The sequence below is a fragment of the Aquila chrysaetos genome, chromosome 26, assembly GCF_900496995.4.
Source record: "Aquila chrysaetos chrysaetos chromosome 26, bAquChr1.4, whole genome shotgun sequence".
In the NCBI taxonomy this organism is placed as follows: domain Eukaryota; kingdom Metazoa; phylum Chordata; class Aves; order Accipitriformes; family Accipitridae; genus Aquila; species Aquila chrysaetos.
The window spans coordinates 12,958,889-12,977,709 of record NC_044029.1 but is presented as its reverse complement, the minus strand read 5'-3'; positions in this window follow the sequence as shown (position 1 = coordinate 12,977,709).

Below are 18,821 nucleotides of genomic sequence, written 5' to 3'. Positions count from 1 at the left end.
TTTTTTTTCATTGGATCTTAGTAAGAAACTTGCAATTCAAATACATTCACGAGTATTTAGGAATGTACACAAATCACATATATGCAAATTTAACTACCTCTCCCTTGGCATTCCAGCTTGGGTTTGTAAACTGGCACCAACCACCTGCTTCAAACACTTCAGCAGTACTTGATTGCCTCCTTCCTTTCAGTGAAAGTACTAAACCTAAAGTTTTTAATATCATTAGCTTCATCTAGACATCACTTTTTTTTTTTTTGCATTGCATTTTATCTACTTAAAACCACTTAAAATTAACCAACCAAAGACTCTTGGCAGTAGAATTTTAATGAGCAATACCAACTCCTTCCATGTCAATTATTATTAAATTTATAGGTTATTTTATTTGGTTTTAAAAGCTTGGTTAGGTGGCAAGCTCATTTAACAACACTTCAAATCAGAGCACTTTATTTCAGTTAGAATTAATTACATTCAAGACGACATATCTAACATTATAGAAGGAAAAAGCCCAGATCCAGCAACTAAATGACATTTCTTCATTAAATCAAAATCATTTCATTCTATTCTCTGTCAAAAGGAAAGATTTTCCGCATTTACTCTAGGGTGCTTTCATCTGGTATAGTTAAAGAAACAAAGTGAGTTCATATCTTGCTGTTACTACCTGAAGCAATGTAATGCTTGATATGGTCTGCCGGTAAAGAGGCAATGTAATTTTGTGCAAGGTTCTCTTTTTGGAGAGGAAAGGTATTTCTGACAGTGTTGCAAAATATCAAAAGATAATGCCCAATCTAATTTAATGATACTATTACGTGTTGCCACTGGCCCGGTTGTTGAACAGCAACGTTAGCTATGTCAATGTTCTGGCTGAATTGCCTTATTTGGCCATGAGAAATATTTTCTTTTTTGAAGCATTTATCCTCAGCATAGTTAGAGTCTGACAACACTGATGGTTACAGTAAGTACAACCTTCCACTGATTAAAGCGCCTGCTGTGTCTGAATCAACAGTATGGAGTTTGGGAGGCTTTTCTTTGGTTAAAACCTTTTGGCCAAGAGAGCCACGTAGACCATTCTGGAGGTTCTGCAGCCAACATCATGGCCCCTCTCCCAGCACCAGACCAGACCAGACATACATTTGTGGGCTGGCTGAACACAGAATCCCCCATTACATAGGCAGAGTATTCTTGCTTTGAATGGGGCAAACCAAACACAAATCAGAAAAAAAAAAAAAAATCTAGAATGCATTCATTTTTACTGCTTCTTAAATGATCATGCACCCTGTGGGTCTATTTTCCTGCTCTGTGTATGGTTTGGGAAGTTCCAAGAATTTCTGTAGCCAACTTCAAAACTCAAACCAGGGGAAAAAGTCTGTCAACATTGTCCAACATAAAGGTTTCGGGACCTCAAAGGGTTCAGGATTCAAAAGCTGCTGAACGATGCAGGTACTCAAGCAGTAGGATGACATTTCAAGCCTGCTTACTGCCTTCTACCACATCAGCAGTACTGAATAATCAGGTAATTCTCTGCTAACAGGACTTTTTTTCTGGCAAGTCTAACCATATTTGCAGGTGCAGAAATCAGTGGCCTCCTGGAAGGAAGCTAGCTGGCCCTGGGAATTGATGGGAAGGTTTGATAACAACCTATTCTAACTACCCAATTATTTAAGTGAATGAAGAAAAAACGCTGTAGATTATCAAACTCCACAGATTTTGGTGCAGAGAATAGTCATGGAATAAATAAAAAACATTTTTATATTTTATTTAAAATTCTTTCTGACTTGGGCATTGCCATTCTACCTGACATTAAAATCCACTCTGCATAAACTCTTCCACGAGGTCACATTTTAATTACAGCAACACTTTTGGTACCCACAGAAGAAACCATATAATCATGTTTTATTAGATGATATGCAACATTAAATTCCACCGAAGAATCAATTCTGTATAGGAACAGGGCACAATGACAAAATATCAAAGGTCTGACACATCTCATCATGCATATAGCAATGTGGTCCTTACGCTGCACTGCAGCAAGTGATTTATTAATTAATGTACAGAAATGTTACATCTGCTACAGATCATCTTCATTACCCTTCAGTTTCTACAAATGATGTCCTACAGAGATTGCAGAATCAACCACTCCCACCCACATCAGTATTATTAAGAATAATTATTGTTATTATTATTGATATTATATTGATAAAGAATACTACAGACTTTTCAGATCATTTTGATTTCCTTTTACAGAGGAACAGAGCTTACAAGAGCTGACAATTGTGAAAAGCAACAAAATAAAAGGGCATTTTCTTAATGTATTCCCTTCAATTTTGCTGCTAAAATAAAAATTTGAAATTCAGAGCTCTTGAGCCATTAAGCGTAAGGAGGCCATTTGTTTGGCAGTATTCAGAAGAAGCTTTCTTTTCAGTTTTGAAAACACAGGCTTTTACATATGAACACTAGATTTCACTAGAAAGCCAATTTTTTCTGACACTGTCTTGCTTTTTTGCTTGTGTAGACTTTTTCCCTCTTAATTATCTCAGTCTTTTTGATTATCTTCATTTTGAAGCAATTATCCTTTTATCTTCAAGACCACTGTCCTCCATGCGTGTAGATGGGTAAACCCATCTACTCTCATCAAACTCCACAGGAACTTTACCACAGTTCCATGTTAATTTGAGCTTTTCTTTTTGTTTCCTTCTCCCTTTTTTGTCTTACATTATTGCCTTTTCTCTCCCCATGGCTTGTTTACTCTGTATGTAAGTCTTCCCAACAACTTGTCATTGTTTAGCAAATGTTAAATTGGTGCACTTTATTTTTGACATTACTGATTCTCTAGGGTTTGTTTCTCCCCTGCAGTTGTGGATACCTGTGAATCCGTAAGGAGAGATCTCTCTGATCCACTTTCTGGGATGAGGGCTATACCACCCTTGTACAGCCTAGGGTTCATTCTTCAGAAGGAGACCAGAAAATATAGTTTTCTCAAGAGAAAAAAATTGGGTGCTCTGATTAAGTTGCTCCTTCTTCAGTCAGACTCATCTTCTAGGATCCAAAATAAGCATTTGCATTTAGAAGCCCTACAGTCTGCGGCTTTACTTTAATCAAATAATGGCTGCTTCTGCCATTTGCTTCAACACTAGAAAGTGTTTTACTCCTCAAAAGCTGCCAGAGTATTAATCTGTGCCATTCTGCAAGGGCGGCCTGCAGTCAATTTCCATTCATTGGTTAACACAGGCTCTGTCACTCACTGGGGAATGCACATTTCCAGCCTGTCATACAAATGGGGCAAGGGGGGGAAGAAAATAGTGGAAAAAATATAGTGCCATAACAGAAAATGATGATGCATGACCTGAAGAGATCAAAAAATATAGACTAAAATTGAAAAATCCTTTCAAAGTAGTTGCAATTAACTGAACTTAATTGCTGTATGGCAACACCAGACATCAGCCTTGTGTTAATAATATTGGCCTTCAGTCACCACCAGGAAGGGCATTTTAGCTTATTAATTTCTTCAAATGGATGAATGGTGCAGATTAATCCTTTACATTTTGTTTTATGCTATTAATATTAGTATTAAAATAACGTCTGCGTTAGCCTATTATATGCCATCTATTCCTCTGCTTGAATACTGACAAACCTGGAGCACTATATGACTTCAAGGTGCTACAGAATGAGGAAAAAAAGCCTAATTTGTTCTCAGCTTCACCAGTCCATATGTCACTCAGAAAAAAAAAAATCATATTCAAATAATTTGGGTTAGCCCTGCATTTAAAAACTGTGTGCCTAAAGTCTGCTTTTTTACACCACTCCCAAGACCTACCCTGGCAAGGTGCCCTTGTACAACCCAATGACCATCTTCTCTCACATGGTAGTACTGCCAGTACAGAAGTGTTTTGAGTTAAGGGAGTAAGAAAGGAATTACATTTATTTGAAAGAGGCTTCAATTATGAACATAGGAAAAAGAGTAACTTAAATATCATGGATCAACACTTAATGAATATGTGTACTAGTGCTAAAAACAGCTTCAATGACGGCTTTTGGAGCTGTTCCTCTAGAAAATACTGCTGTGGTTGTCACTTATCTTGCTTCTGACCGATAAGGCATATCAGAAACCTCTTGTGTTGTTAGAAATCGTTTTGATGATGGCAGTGAAGATAGCTAATTTGGTGGCTGGCACTCTGGTTGGACACTTTGGTTCCAGAAGAGAGAAAGAAGGTGGAAGCTGAACTCTAGGGCGATGACACTCTTGCAGTTTGAACAAATAAACAACATGAGACAAACTGCTCAAATCACTTTTAGAGAAAGGACTTACCTAGAAATGTTCTTCCACAATCTCAAGATTTTAGAACTCCTTGAAGAAAAGAGAAATTTCACCAAAGCATTTCAGAAGCATCTTCAATAAAAGACCAGGCAACCAACAGTTAAACATTTGCAGATCACCCTGGAACTTAATGAACTTCAGGAAAAATACATACATCCCTGCTGAGCTTTCCTGATTGGCATATAAAAGATGTGAGAAAATGCTATATTTCAGGAATCCAAACTTAAAATACTACCTTGTAAGGAAACACACTTCAGCTCTGTCCTGGATTCGGCTGGGATAGAGTTAATTTTCTTTCTAGTAGCTGGTATAGTGTTATGTTTTGGATTTAGCAAGAGAAGAATGTTGATACACGATTATTTCAGTTGTTGCTCAGTAGGGTTTATACCCAGTCAAGGGTTTTTCAGCTTCTCATGCCCAGCCAGCAAGAAGGCTGGAGGGGCACAAGGAGTTGGGAGCGGACACAGCCAGGGCAGCTGACCCAAACTGGCCAGAGGGGTATTCCATACCATGTGATGTCATGCCCAGTATATAAACTGGGGGGAGTTGGTCTGGGGGGGATCGCTACTCGGGAACTAACTGGGCATTGGTCAGTGGGTGGTGAGCAATTGCATTGTGCATCACTTGTTTTGTATATTCCTATCCTTTTATTATTATTGTCATTTAATTATTATTATTATTAATTATTATTAGTTTCTTCCTTTCTGTTCTATTAAACTGTTCTTATCTCAACCTACAAGTTTTACTTTTTTTCCCAATTCTCCCCCAGATCCCACTGCAGGCGGGAAGTGAGTGAGTGGCTGTGTGGGGCTTAGTTGCTGGCTGGGGTTAAACCACAAGGAGCTCACAATATAAAAAACTCTGCCATGTCATCAATTACTATTTATTAACCTAAACATATATGTAAATACACAGACCATCTCTCTTTGCTGCAGCATAATATTGCACCTTAATATTTTGGGTGATTTCTGGTAACTCCTGCTCTGAAACCATGCGAATAACCACGATCTCCCTTTTATCATCTAGCCTTCCTAGTTGCAAAGAAAACCTGGAAAATCCGTGAGTGCTTAAGTAGCTAGGGAACAATTAGAAATTAATACATTTATTATTTTTAAGTCCTCATTTTTAAGACATCCTTAAAATGATTGGGATTCTGATCAACGAGTTCTGAATACCTGGCTGAATTAACCATACCTTAGACACACCTTCACATAGCAATAGAGAACAATGATTTAAGATGTTATCACTCCTATCTGCCACATGTTTTATTTCAGCAGGACAGTAGGCAGTAGAAAAGATATATGATCACTGCTTTAGCAAAGTCGAACACCTCAGAGGACAACTCAGGCCACCAGACTTTGCACAGGAATGATTGACAAGTGCCCGCATGGCCACAGAACGCGCTGCAGGCACAATAAGCGCCATCAGAGGAACAGGAACGAGCAGCTGCAGGGCGCAAGTGTCAGAAAGCACCTCTTCCCTTTGCTGTGGTGATGCGGTCGTAAGCCCAAAGAGAAGCACGAAAGCATGCACAGAAATAAAAGCAGGGTACCAGAATTTGCATGAGGTTTGTTTATCCTGGTGCTGACCTGCTCATCATTAGCTTGCTTAAGGGTATAGAAAACAATATTCAGAAGGCGGCTCATTTCTGAGAATAATGTGGTTATATATGCTCCTCCAGCTAATGAGATTCCTGTTTAATGCCATGTACTGTACCATCATAACTACATGGTGCTAAGCAAGTCTGCATCGCTGAATGCTGATAAAGGAAGCAGTGGAAATTTTAGCCTCTGAACCTGTGCTGAGCAATCTCACTGCTCCGAGCTGCACTTCAGTGCTGGACAACAAAGCTGCTTCTGCAATCACTGACTGCACGATTCAAAAAAGTTTATTAGAAAACATTTAATACCTCCTTAGGTATTTATACTGCCATTTTCAGTCAGCTTGGTAACACTGATTTCCCAGTGCAGCAGAACAAGAGTCATTTTGCTCCAATAAGCTCTCTGTAGGAACTGAAAATAAGACACCAAGAGGTGTGAAGAGCTCATCAATACAGATAGCGCGACTTCCATGATAGGATCAAACAGTTGCATATAGCGGGTATGAGAAACTCTGCCAATGTCTGCATGTCTTCAGCATCACTGCCACAAGCCGTCAGTCGCTGACTCTGTTTTGAAGTGTTTCCCATGAATGTAATTAACTGTAATGATGGTTGATAAGGTTGGACGCCTAACTGTCACCATCTAGAAGTCAGGCATCTGGTCTAAGGTATGCATTTCTGCTCTTAAATTCAGTAAAATGACATCTGAAAGCAGGCCATCCCATTTAGCTGAGACTCTTATCTTAGGGATGGCAGGAATTGCCCGCAGGAGGTGCATATCCCTCTCCATTGCCTCTAAGGAAAGTCTTGTTAAGTGGGCTAGACATTACACATCTTTCTCATTCTTCTAGGATTATTTAATTCATGATTATGGATTGGCTTACTTGCTTGTTTTTGAATCTTCAAGCTTGGTGACTTGCTATGGGGTTTTTTTTGAAAGGAACATATTTATGGTGGCCTTTACTTTGGAAATCCACAGTTAAATTTTGCTGAAATTGAATATAATGATGTCCTTCAATAATGGGAAACACTTTCTCTAATAGATAGCAAATGAAATGTGACTTAAGAGGCTGCTGAAAATACAGGGACTGAAAAATGGTTGCAATTAGTTGAACTTCATTGCTGTGTGAACACTATTATTATCTATGTATTATTATTATTTTGATTTTACATCAAGGCTAAATAAAACTTACTAAGGCAATGAGGAAACAGGTGAAAGGAATGCTTGACTATAACAATCAGCTTAACAGTGAGATGAAAAGTAATACAAAAATTTGGGTTAGAAAGTTCAAAATAAGAATTACAAACTCATATTCTGTCACACAAAAGAACAGTTCTGCACCACTGTCACGTTTCAAGAATCGTAACTCAGCCACAAGAAACCTGCCCAAGTCTGACATAGGTTTAAAATGCAGAGGCATTATTTCACAGCATGACTTGAAATTTGGTAAACTCAGACGCAATCTGTCATGTTCCTTCTTGTCATAGACATTTTTGCTGGAACTTCATAAACATGATGAATGCTTGAAGGGTAATGAAAGGGAAGATTTACTTTGTAGCCACTCCAATTTAGACTTGAGTTAGTACATTCTCAAAACCAGTGTATTTTCAGTAGGTTGGAAGTATAAGCTATACAAGAAACACCCCCAACTCCCTTCTCATCTTCTCTTTAGTCCTCATAAATGCTTCTTTTCACCCTAGCAAACTTGGGATTTCCTCTCCCAGATAAATTGCTACAGCTTATATATGTGTTTACCAAAGCTGGATAACAGACTGGCATTAACGTACGCTATGCAAAAGGGAGTGTAAGTACAGAAGTACAAGTGAAGATCTTTGTCCATGCCCTCTCTACGACAAGAAGGAGGTTGTGAGAAGGGAACCCTGCAGACCCCAAGCAGACAACAGCTCTCTGGCCAGGACAGTTGGCCAGTGCAGTGAACATCCCAGTGACTATGGCTCTGCCTGCCCACAGCTCATGGGTGCTCCATCCTACAAAGCTTAGCCCAAACAGGTTGTGGCTTGGCTTCTCTTCATGCTGAAATAGCTCTCAGTTGTGGATAAAGGTACCTAGCTGAAAACTGGGCACGTGGTTGGAGTTTGGTGCAAGAGAACAAATTCTCCCAATCAGAATTTCACTGGACAGATAAGCTCGATGGAAAAACAACCTCCTGAAATGCTAATATACCCATTACATCTCTGCGTTCCCTTCATAGTGTAACCAAAATGTACAGGAATCAGCTATGACTTTTCATATGGTTTGTGTCCTCTCCAACTGTGCTCTCTATGATGTGTGCTTGAAAACCAATAGTTGCTGTCACCTATAAAATAAAACTTGAGTTTTTCAGAAGTTAAAAGTCATTCATTTTACTAAGTCTAGTTTTGCCTTTGTTTGTTTTATAGTTATGATTCCATCTTGAAAGATACAAGCTTTGAAAAGTTCAGCTAATCTGTTTTCAACCAGATATCATAGTTTTTCTTTGGAAACCCACTGCCTTGTTGTGACTTGCCAATGAAATAATGTGTGATACTCCTTCTTCATAACATAAAATATTAACATGGACTGTTTATCATTACAGTCTGTCTTCTGCCTAATGGCACCCAGATGAGTGAGGGCTCCCTATCTAGACATGAAAAAAATCGAGGTTTTTCTGTGACTTTGCTTCTTTAAGTGGTCCCAATAGTCTTGCTGTGAAATTAGAAACTATAGATCTAGTAAGAAGCTCAATTTTAAGTCCAGCTTCTTCCGCTTGTAAAGAAATTCAAATAATATTAGCTTATGGTTTCCTAAATCAAATGGCTACAGAAGTTATGCTATTATTTAAGGTGTCCCCATGCTGACATCTGGAAGATAGTGAAGCTGAGGATTCCCAGCAGTGCTCTCACAAGGTAGTAACCCACCAATTTTTTGCAGGTTTTTTTTTTTTTATAAGTTTGCATTTGACCTAGCACTAACTGGTATTGTCTCTTTTTTTTTACGCTGAATTTTACATAAAAGTTTTCCTCATGACACCTTAAAGCAATTTACAAAGGATACCAGGATCAATATCTCTATTTTTACAGATATAGAAAATTAAGGCATAAGTTACGTGGGCTGTGTAATTGAGCAGCCCAAGGCTGACCCAGGCTACCCGAGCATTTGAGATCTGGTTAGCCAAACCTGGAAAACAGAGTTAGCAATGTTACAAATTACCACCCCTTGGCTGGAAATCCGCACCTCTCACCTGAGGCACTGTATCTGTCCGTACTCTGCCCACAGCCCATTGCCATACCTGATAAAACAGCTTAACTAGCTGGCACTGAAGAAGGCTGGGACTGGGAGAGTCATAACTTCCAGGTGAAGAGGCAGAAGCTTGATTAAAGGCAGTAACTCCATGGCTGGGGGCTTCTTGGACACTCTGTCCCCAGGTCTGCCCTGGCAGGGATAGCACAGTGCACCTGCAGCTCCCTGGCATTTTTTTTTCTATTAAAACTGCAAGTTCTGGTGCATCTTTTAGGTTGCAGGCAGCCTCCTGGGTAAGGACAAATCCCCTCCCTTTCCTAGCCAGGCTCTTCTGGCAAGATTCAGCTCCGGGCACATAAATGCAGGTGTCTACGTGTTAAGTTAGCTCCCGATACAGCCAGTGAAGAAAAGACAGTCAGTGGAGCCTAGGCTGCAGGCCACCTTTTCAGATGGATTTAACTGCTTCAATTTAGCCTTCTGGTGCCATCCGAGATGCCCTTGGGTATCTGCCTTGCCTCCAGCAGCCACTACAGGAGACCTGAGGTCCCATGTAGATCCTGTGACTTATCTGACAGCCCCATCGAGATGTCTAGGTTCCTCAAAGGCATTGTAAATGACATCTGAATCATGCCCTCGGTTTCCTTTGGCGAGAACTGAATCATTCTCTAGGATCCCCTAACTGCTGACTGGCTCTCAAACAACTAGCATGGGAGTCCCGGCACCCCGCTTATATGCAAACGCCACACGAAACCCAGCTTTCTTCTGCCTTCTCTAACTCTCACTGCTCTGTTATCTTTACTGAGCCACATACTTGGACTTTGTTTAATTTATTCTCCTGCTCTGCCAGTTAAGAGTCAAATATGGCTGCTTTATTTTGAAAGAAATTTCAAGCTCCTTGCAAATTTTTCTTCCAAAGGTTAACAGGACCTGTTAGAAGCTGTGCCAATAGCTTGACAGGACTTCATTTACGAAGTCTCCACATTTTCTTCTCAGATAAAGGCTCTGTCTCCTGGTCTCTTGGTTCAAGAGGTCTACATCTTCTGCTGAGCTATAAAAGTCTGCTTTCCAAGCCTAATGCTTTTAACTCCCACCTTTTCTTTTTCAAATGAAAAGATAAAAATCTTTGTAGTGTCTGTAGGAGGTTGGGTTTTTTTCTGTTTCACATTCAGTAAGTTTATGTGGCTGCTTTCCATCCCCTGTTCCTCTGTCAGGATGGTATTGCCTACATCACTGCCTAAGTCTTTGTTTGAAACACTGAAGGAAATGCAGCATGGGACCCATATCACCATTTTTGCCCATCCTGACATAAAGGCTTAGCTCCATGGCAGAGTACTGAACACAGGACCTGGGACTGTTTTACTGCAGTTGGACAACCAGGGCTGAGGCAGAGCCAAGAGGTGTTGATGTTGATGGTCTCTCTCACCTGTAGGTTGAGTGGTTTTTCTCCTGACAAACTCTGCAAAGGTTCAGCAAGGTTTTTTTATTTGTTTGGTTGTCAGCTAAGTCATTTACTTTCCTTAATTTGGAAGCAATTTTTTCTTCCCTGACTGTCCTTACTGCCTGTCAGCAGCAGAAGACCTGGAAACAGATGACCAGGAAAGCATGGTGAGTTATTGGCATAGGTGCTATGTCCCAGGCCCCATAAGTATTGATGCACCTAAGCACATCTGAGAGTCCAAGACTCATGCTCAGTCCTTGATCTCTGATTCTGAATTCTGAGATTACATCAAGATCACAGCTTTCATTAAAAAAAAAAAAAAAAAAAAAAGCAAATACACAAAAGGTGGTTTAGTCACTTCAGGTTCAAGGGCAAGAGTTTGGACACATAATCCCCATGTAATCAGTGCAGGAATCCAAGTGAGGGCAAAAGCATGTCAAACCTCCAGCTAGAGAGAACACCAAAAGGAGAGGAGGAGGCACCATCCTGCCTCTCCTCCTACATCCAGCTCCTGCATGTGGGTAGGATTTCTGAAAACAAAAAATTGACCCTTATAACTGGGAAAGCATCCTTCCTGCTCAACCTTTTCAGCTCTGAAGTGAAAGCCCCACAGTGGCGATGGCAGCACCACTACGGCACTGCAGAGCTGCTCTTCTCTCTCTGTAGGGAGAGAGGACCTCTACTACACCTTTCCTGGGGGAAACAGGCACCTTTGTCTCTGGAAGAGGCAACTCTGGTACCCAGAGCCCCTAGGGCCACTTGACTTGCTCCTGAGCTGAATTACAAGGTCTGGGGAGGAGCAAAGAGATTTTGTACTCAAAAGGAGATTTTTAAAGTTAGCTAAGAAGCTAGCAGCGCTTGCTCTCCAGCAGAAGCAACCTCCCCTTTCCCTCTTGAGTACCACATGTCCCCTGCTACCAATTCTGCTATTTCCAGAGGACAGAGCACATTAAAAGCACCTCTGTCACTCTGTAAGAGGAAAGGGGTTGTATGGGGGGTTTTGGACAGAGGGAGATCTGAAGGGTCAGATCGGATCAGGGCACGTGGGGTTGTGACTACACCCCTGGTTACTTCTCCCTCCCTTCTCACGGAGGAGGGAGGGATTTTGAAAAAAATCCCTCTGGATGTGACTTGCATCATCCATCATCCATGTGACAACCCATCATCCTTAAGCTCATAAAAGAGTATTCAGAAAGCTTCCACTATTTCATGTATTTCTTATGAGTGGGTTGGCTTTCTGGGAACAATGTGACTTCAGTTAGAGGTCTTTAATTCCAGCATCAACAGATCTTCCTTTAAAATCATTGGACGTACTCCTTGTGATTTTTGGACCTGTAACCTGCGCCATATTTTTTATTCTTCCCTCACCAAAGAGATTGGTAAGATCTGACTCTGTGGCCAGAGGTGGGAATTCAGAGTTTAACAGTAGGTTGAGTTTCCTGTGATATACCCTGTATGAGCCCTGTCATTGTTCATAATTATTGCTCAACACAATTTACAAGAGAAATTACAGTAATCTACATTTCCTCTAAAATTATTATCATTCTGCTATGGCACTAAAATTCAGCTGCCCTCAAGAAACGTTTCAATAGGAGCCTCCATATATAATACATGTGTTCAATTTATTATTAATGCACTTCAATCTGAATCACAAATTCAACATGATGTCTGAATTTTTTCATACTCATTCCATTCTGTGTCAGCTTTTATAACATGTTCATCACCATAGCATCTGAGCAACAGACCCATAGTGCATTAAGCAACAGACTTAAAAATCAGTCACACACTGTTTAGCTTCTCAGCTTTGCCCCAGAGGTAGAAGCCTGGACCATGTGGAACATTCAGTTTTGATAGGGTTTTTATTTAGTTTGGTCTGATGCAGGTTTTCTTTTAATATATTTCTATTTGAGCCAGTCAAAGCAACGGCTCTTACCGTCGGAGTATGTGATAGCCAGGTTAGTGACGGTCCTCAGTTCCCGCACAATTAGTTCCACGGTCTCGGCTCAGCCATCAAGAAAAGTCCATGCCCCCGACAGACAAACCTCACCTCGCCTCTGTGACAGAGAAAGCACCAGTCGTCACTTGACAGTTATCACCTTTGGTCTTGATCCCAGCACGTCAGGACATTTTGTAGATATTCTGGGCCCAGGTTCAAAATAAAGATTAAAGTCTAGTAATTAGCTACAAGTCCCATGACTTAACCTCATCTGCATGCTAAGCGGTGGCAGTGGTACCCTGTGCCTGGATGCAGCACAGGACTGATGGAGCAGCGAGTCAACTGGGCGCTGCTCACGTGTTAGTGGTTAGCCTTAGGTTACCCATTGGCCAGGAGATACTGGGGCAAATCCACAGGTGAGGGATCCTGCAGTGATGACACAGTGTCCCAAATCTGATCCCTCCATATACAGCCCCCAGAGAGATGCAGGGCATCGTTAGCACCCGGCCCGCATGCCTCTTTCAGACAGCAGAGCATCATCTCATGGGGACGCAGACTGCATCAGGCTAATACCAGTGCTCGAGTGTCTTTCATCTGATGAGCCAGCATCAGACATTTTTGGCTGGAAAGTTAAGCTTTCTCACCAGGCAAAACTGTTTCCAAAGCTCCTTGGGTCCCTTCCCAGCACTACCCATTTGCTCCCATGGAGAGGAGTTTTAATAACCCTGTTACCTCCTGGTGAGGGTAACGACGGTGCCGCTGGGCGTGCAGAGCCAGGGGGACCGTTAAGCTCAGATCCACCTGCCGATCACTGGGATTGCAACAAGCCTCTTTGGGAAGCTGAGAAATGGGAAAGTGAAGCCAGAAGCAACCCAGATGCCGCACACTGTTATTTCCCTGTGCAGAAATCTAAGGAGCTACAGGGAAGTGTAGACTTTAGAAGTGGTTAGCTCTTTCCAGGAGCACAGGGTATTTTGCTGTCAATGTAAATATTCCATTTACAACTGTCATCTTGTTATCCAGCCCCTGTATGTTGTTCAAAAGGCACCCCTCAGTATACTTCCTCAGGCAGTCAGTAAAATGCTAAAAATCCCACAAGTCAAGTTATGATTTGCTACAAAAGCACAGACACTATGTGCTATGCACCAGCTGGAAGAAGGCCATGAGTACATCAGAGCACCCCTTTTGAAGTTCTTTGAGAACATGAATGGCAAGCTAGTAACGCAATGATGCTACTGAACAACTTCGCATCCAACCATGGCAAATGTGAGATTGCTTTACTTGAAAGGAACAATCTAGCCAAATTATCTTTCAAACCCCTGAAAAGAAAAAAAAATCTTTCATGTGAGCAAGCATTTCAGAAGAATGTGGCTGAGCCAAATAATCATCATTCTGACATTCATAAAACCCACTTTAAATAAAGACCTCAGTGCATATTACAATATTAATGCTGCTATAAGAGCTGGGGAACAGGCTGAGCCTAACATCTCCCAGCAAGTCAGAAGCAAACCTGGGAAGACAATTCAAGCACTCTGACTTGCAGGCTTTCTGTCCACCTCCCCCTCTAAAGACCTGTGTTGCCATCCCTGCAGTATCTCCCCGGGCGTCACAAACAGTGCTGCAATCCCCAGAAACCAAAGAGGAGAAAAGAGCAGTTTGCACCCCAGGAGCCTGATCCTGCAAAGCAGAAGGGTGTATCGCGCTCTGCATAGGCGAGCCCACCAAAGGCCAGCCAGGTTGTATCTGCCTGCAGGACAGACACCTCGAGGGACCAAGTCCTTGCCTGCATAACCTGAGCCAAGATCTCACCTGAGGCAAGGCATCCCGAACAGATTGGAAATCAAACTGAGAAGGGAGGAAAGAAGGAGAAAACTCTGTCAGTGAGATGATAATATATTTATTGCAGTGGATTGAGAGGGGGTATACAGGAAAGCAGGTCTTGGTCAACTGATATTTGATAAATGCTGGATAAACCAGCAAATTTTAAGATGCTGTATTCCACGAACAGGGTTTAATTCAGAAGGGCACTCTGTACCAGGTGGAGAAAGCACAGAAACAGCTCTTAGCTGCTGTAGAAACGAAGTTTATAAGGAAAGAGATGGATCAGTGATCACAGCAGCAAGCCTGAGACCCCATGAGTTTCCCTTATGCCTGTCTGCGAGTTACATGCTTTCCATGTCTGTGGGTCCCTTGTGCCAGCCAGCCAGCCATTCCCCAAAATAGGCCAGCCTGCTGATCACTTCTTTCCTCCAAGCTGAACTCCTGTTCATGAAAGCCAGCTGTCACTCAGGTGTTCCTATTAAATTTGTAGTTCAGAGTGGTCTGAGTGTTTTAAAAATTTACCAATGCTCCATTTGTGTGAAATAGCTCGATGATATTCTAAGGAATTATATTGTAGTTTATAAATATTTGATTAATGTGGTTGCTAAAATATTACCTTACCAGCTTTTCTCCACGCTATGCCCATATCGAGGGTTTAAGATCAAAATATATGGAGGTTGCAAGGCCCTGCTTTAGAGAGCATAATCTGGGGAGAAGGAAACTCCGGGAAGGCTGAGGGGATGGGGGCTCAAGGAGATGGGGGACCCACCTCCACGTGCACAGAGACGTCTTATTGTCCTCGAGATCCGACAACCGTACCTCCGTCCCCAAACCTGAGCAGGCGAAGCCATTCGTTGCCAAACTGGGGAAGGGCTGGAACCTCCCGGCTGCCGATCCAAGACAGGGAAAGCAGCTGGCGTGCCCGAGGCAGCCGTGTGGGCGGCTGCGAGCATCTACTGCCGGTGCTGGGAAAGGAGAGCCCTTCGGGGTTCGGCGTCGCGACGCGGCGGCTTGGAGGCTCGGGGAGTGGGACGTAAGTGCTGACAGTGGAGGGGGCAAGTCAGGTGAGCGCCCGGGTCCTTTCGTACGCTGAGCTGAAGGCGAGACCGCAGACGGGTACGGAACGACGCCCCGGAGCAGCGGGTTTTGCAATCCATGGATAAAGGTATGAAAGGAAAAAATCTCGTTGGACAAAACAGTACATATAACTATGTTAACGAATAACCCAAAGATGTGCAGTCTCCAGAGACATTTAACATTTAATGCTGCTATTTCCAGGTTAATTTATGCTCTGCTTTTTTTTTTTTTTTTTCTGTCTGATTATTAGTAAGCAGAAGCGACAGTCGCCCTTGAAAGAGAGATGCAGTTTGAAGCTGCCAGAATTTTCCTGAACTGATTAATTTCCAGCAGATTTTTGTGAATGATCAGAAGGAGCTGAGTCACCTTATTGAAGAATTAGAAAAGGAAGCAATCTTTAAGCAATATCTCACAGCAATACCTTACAAGATCTTTATCTGCTCAAAGGGCGTTATTTTGTAGTCTAGATTTTGATCATAATGGCGATTCACTAAGCCACTTAAAAACGTGTTTTAAGTGCATCTAAAGTCAAAGGGTCTTGCATAAGTGCATGCATTCAAGTGTACCTAAGTACTCTGCTGGAAAGGGATCATTTCTCAGAATGAAGATTTTAGGTCTTAGCCCTGACATTCATCTGGGTGGTTTGCAATCATGACCGAGGGTTTCTGGCAGAAACATGCACTTACACACTCAATCTCAGAAACAGTTTGCCTCAAGTCAGAGCTAGTTAAGTGATGGACATGCCAAAACTCTAAGATAAAGGATGAAGCAGACAACTTCCGGATGCTTTGGCTGTGAGTAACTGATGAACAATACAGGGTCAGGAGTTCTGTGGACAAAGACAAAATCCTTAGTGGAAAAATGTAGAGGTTAAAAATTGCCCTAAAAGATTAAAATCTCTGGTGCCTTCACTAGAGTGGATGTTGCCCAGGTGAGGAAGGATGCCAAAGACTCGAGAGAACCGAGTCTTTTGGGGCTGATCCTCTTGCCCAGATCACCAGCATAAGAGCAATTACTAGGCAGAGGTTTTTGGTGGACTTGGGATGAATATCCAAGCAAGAGCTCAAAAAGTTGAAGGAGTCCTGAAGATTTATAACAACAGAAGACCATGATGATGGCACAAGAAGTGATAGCAAGAGGCTGTATAAATTATATCAGGTGCTGGAGGAAATGTAACTGCATAATGCCAGCCCCCTGAACAGGTTAATCAAGCCATGCTGACCAATTTTATTAGATCTTGTGAGTGCCAGATAGACCCTTTAACACCAACATGTGCTTTATAGATGTACTCTAAGCTCTCCGTGAAGAGCCAGGCAACTTTCACAACACTGCGAGTAAAACTGGAGATCAGCATCCTCCTGGGTACTTAAACACACAGATAACAAAGGCCTTTGCTGATCATATTAAAAATGCTTAGGCACTTTCTAGGAGACCAGTATAACTGGGAAATGACCAAAGCATTTCTGATTCCGAAGGGTAGGACCAACTCCTGCACCTCCAGACTGGAGTGAGTGGGAGAGGGGCTGGGTGGTCAGACACCCATACTTCGAGTGCAGCAAACAAGGACCAGCACAGGACTCCGCCTGTTCTGTCCGATGAAAAGTGTGCCAGAGCTCAGACAAAAAGTGCAGCTAAGGATGAGGCCCGGCAGAAGGAAATTAAAGCAATTAGCACGCCCATTAAATGCTACCTTGGGCATGTTCTCAGCCCCTTGTCTCAGTGAGAGGCAGAGCTCTCAGCAGTGGAATTTTTTTGATTTTTTTTTTCTAGAAACAGAATAGTGCATCATTCCGAAATGCTTACAGAAAAATACATTTAAAAGGCTGTGTGAGAGTCATTCAGGGACTGAAAAATTTCAGAGGGGAACAAGAGACATTTTAGATTGACCTCAGATGAACTGTAGCATTATGGAAAGTCTGAAGGTTTGTCACATGTGCCAAAATACAAGACATGTCAAGTGAAACAGCCCATGTTGGTGGTACAGAAAAGGCAAAAACTTGCTGCCTGGAGCAAAGTAAGCATCAGTTTGTTTAACTTGGTGAAAAAAAAACTTCTTGTTTAGCTATATTTTTAAAAACTAGCAGAATTTCCTTTCCAGATCTAGATGTATGCTGTCAAATATTTTACATGAGTCATCACTTATTTTTTAATGCATTTATTAGAGTCATACCCATAAGAGTTTTTTGGATTTGCTTTAAACAAACACTTCTGTCATTGAACCTTACTGGCACCTCAGTTTAATTTGAGTGAAACCCATCTTTGTGCAGACCATGATATGAATTCAACGCACTATTTCAATCACCACAATAAGAACAAGCAAGTTTTCGGATAGCGAATGTTTACTGCACTGGCCTTTGAAGTAAAATGCAAAGTTGTGGATGCACATGACTGTAAAAGAACAAACTTTTAATTCACGCATAGTAATGTTTATTCCAGAAATGCTAGTCCACTGAGGGATGTGATTGTTATAATCAATCACAGATAACCACAGACAGATGAAACATAGATCACTCACAGACCCCATGGACTCCACGCTCACAATAAGCCACATTCAGGTCTGTTTTCTTATCTTAGATAGTATTCCCAAATGCTATCAATATGAACATTTTTGGAGCAGGAGCAATCTTACAAGAAGAGAATAATAATTTGGTCCAGAATATATGCCTAAGATTTCATCCATAGACCTTAAATAGATTAAAAAATATGTATCTATAATTTTTCCCCCAGACCCAGTCCAGGAAATTGTTTTCTATATCTGTTTATATCCTCAAAAGCAATATGAAAAGCTAAACTTTCAAGCTGAATTTTTAGTCCTGAATTATTAGCTTTTCATTTACTCCTTCACTGTTTTTCACTTTCAGAGCTGGACAAGTAATCTAGATTTCCTTTCATAGTTACATTTCTAGGACATTAATCTTTTCAGGGGCAGACTTTGGATGAGTGGGTTACAGTAAAACTTTGAGACTCAGCATGTTTTTGTTCTCTTGCATCTTTGCTGTTTTTTTCCTGCTCTGCACAGACATACGTTCATACTTCAAAGATGCCTGCTCTTGGCACGCTGTATATTAACCGGTGCCTTCTGATGTCTGCACATGACAGTATTCACTAATGCTTTTTCCTGCAATTCTATATTTCTTAATCTTCAGCTCCAGTCTCTATTTACTAGATATTTACTTCATCTGGCATTAATGTTCTTCATACCTTTGCAATTTCACAAGAAAATTTCACTGGACCACGCTGGTTTGAAAATGTGAAAGCAGCTGCCATTTTGATGCTGTTTTGAGGAAAAGAACAAAAATGTGCTTGAGGCCAACCTGCAAGCCGGTGTGCACTTTCAGGTGAGTTTTCTGGAAAAGTCACATTTCTAAACATACCTTGCTGCTGGTGAGGAATATGTGAAACGTGGGCAGAAGCTCA